The sequence below is a fragment of the Choristoneura fumiferana genome, chromosome 11 (assembly GCF_025370935.1).
Source record: "Choristoneura fumiferana chromosome 11, NRCan_CFum_1, whole genome shotgun sequence".
NCBI classification, from domain to species: domain Eukaryota; kingdom Metazoa; phylum Arthropoda; class Insecta; order Lepidoptera; family Tortricidae; genus Choristoneura; species Choristoneura fumiferana.
Genome location: NC_133482.1, coordinates 15,485,638 through 15,488,367, shown reverse-complemented (window position 1 = coordinate 15,488,367; position 2,730 = coordinate 15,485,638).

The following is a 2,730-nucleotide window of genomic DNA, read 5'->3' as shown; positions in this document are numbered from 1 at the left end:
AGTTGCCGATTTTTAGGATTGTGCAAATCATTAAGATGACGTAAAGGAATGTTTTGGTGGATACATCGATGGATAATTATTATTTACAGCTGGTGGCAAGTCAATAATAGTGAATACTACTTAGAAGGAAGAACATATCATGGGAGGTATGTAATGAAAACGGCAGCTCAAATTTATCACAATAATATAAAACAAAAAAAGTTTAATGTCACTTTCTTAATCTATAGGTAGTATTTATTCTAATAGTTAATCAGACCAAACTAGAAATAAGAATAAATAATGTTTGAAATTGATAAATAACGCCAACAAGACGCTGAAAATATTCACAGAATATTTAGTTATATATTTAATAAAAATATATTAAATTAAATAAAATAGACATTTAAGGGGGCCCATACAACAAACGTGAGTTTTTGCCGTTTTTTGCTAATGTCTAATGTTTTTTACTCGTAGATAATGGTACAGAACCCTTCGTGCGCGAGTCCCACTCGCACTTGGCCGGTTTTTTAACAATGTCTTCTCAATTTGTTCGGTTTTTTTTTCTTGTTTGGTTTGATACGTACAGTGTCATCTGCATTAATGTTAGTTACGCTTTATAACTCAGTCCGGCCGCCGCAGGTCGGCGGGACTCGGAGCAAGAGGCGCATGACAGGAGCGGATGGCGACGTCTCACGAAGCCCTTTGTACCACTGGGGTACCATAACAACAACAATAACACTATATAACTAGACTTGATTATGATTACGCATAGGCTAGCGACCAATGTGACTATGACAACTTTATTATTAAAAAATATATATTCTAGAGCTTTTTCATTGTTTATTGTTTATTGTAATACAACTGTGCTGCAGTTTTCGTGACATCATCACCCTCATACGTCATTTTTCCTCTAAAATTACGATTTACTGATCTGCACAACTGTAAATAATTAAATTGACCGATATGTCCACGAAAAATTCCTTAATTTCTTTATGGCTTTCACATTCCATGAATGAAAATCAACAAAAATTTCTATGAATGCCTTAATTCTTTTCTTAATATTTTTTTATGGCATTCAGAATTTAAAAAAGCAACAGTTGTATCCTGAATTTCTCTAAAACAAGATTCTAAATCATTCGAGGGATAACAAAGCCACCTTTTGTTTTTGGTGTATTCTTTGGCTCTTATAAATTGGTTTGCGCCACTTCCTGAATTGCCTAAAAGCTTACTTTTACACTTTGCACATCCTTTCACAATCTTTTGCAAACATTTAGATAAAGCCCACCCGCAAACATATGATCGTTGAGCTGACCCCAAGTCTGAAATACTTTTGAGTATTTTGCATTAAGTCTGGGGGCAGATCAATATTGCCGCTCTGGACTCCAGGAGCGACAATTTTTTCTCTACTTTTAATAAAGAAAGATCTACTGCAAACAATTATTTTCATCATTTTCACAGTTTGAATTAACAGCGTGATTACTGCTAAAATTATTTAAAAGTAAAGTTTTAAATGCTCCTTCGAATCCAACGCAGTTAGGTGCAATATTTCGCGCACCTAAGCTTCTAATGCTGCCAAAAAATTTTTCAAGTGGGTCTTGATTTATGTTCCTCGTGAGCATTGCATCAAAACTATATTTTTTGAGCAACAATTGCCATAACGCTTTGAATCCTTCAATTTGTTCTTATAAAATTATTTATAGTGGGATAGATTTCTCAATTTTCTGGCCATTGCTTTTTCCACCAAAAATTTTACAGTTTTCAAACATTTTCAATATGCTTCCTGCCACAGTTGGTGGTGTGTGGGAATTACGTTTTACAGCGGCTCTGTATATTTTACCATTAGGAGCGAAAACAAAAGAAGCGTTGAAAGTGTCGAATAACTTGTCCATGAGTAATACGAATGGTATTAGATCCCGACATTCCGAAGGGATATCACCTCTTGCGGCTAAAGAGTCTGTGGCCACTGCCATACTGTGGCTTAATACCTGCGCGGCATTTTGACCCTCATTTTTTTAATTTTTAAGGGGTCTATATGCTCGTCGGTCAATTTTGGGCAGAATGCGTAACTCCCCGTGCGACTTATCAGCTTGGTATACCCACTGAATGTGTTCCCACTTTACAGTTTTTTGATGGTTTTCATGCATATACTGCATTTCTTTGTTAAGCATATTATTTCTAACTCCTTTTAGTAAATGAGGGACATCGAATAGTGGGATTATATGTTGATCATTAATAATAATTATATCCATCCCGCCAATCTTTTCCATTTTTCATAAAAATAGCTTTAGCTTCTGAAATGAGACTATTATAGTACTTGTATTTACCGTACTTTGGTCAGACAGTCGCTAGTATCCTTTAAACCAGTAGCTTGCACTTTAGACACAACATTTTTTAATATTTCTTTTAATTTTGGTGCTTTAATGCTTGCGTAAAATAATACGCCACTGGCTGTTTAAAGCTTTTTTTTATACTTTAACCCATAAAAACTAATACATGGTTAGCAAAATTTGCAGTTTTCTCAGCGTCACCATATTTTCGAACCCACAAGATCATCTGTGTGAACATTAAAATGTAAATGTGGAGAAATTGACATTTCATCAAAGATCAATGTACACAGACGATCTGTGGTAACATTTTTGAAACTGTATTTTTAATTCTTTGAATATTATTTCATTAATACCCGGAGATAATTAATTTGAGCCAATATATGATTTTAGCACCTTTCTCGAAGGTAGGGTAAAATGTTTGCAG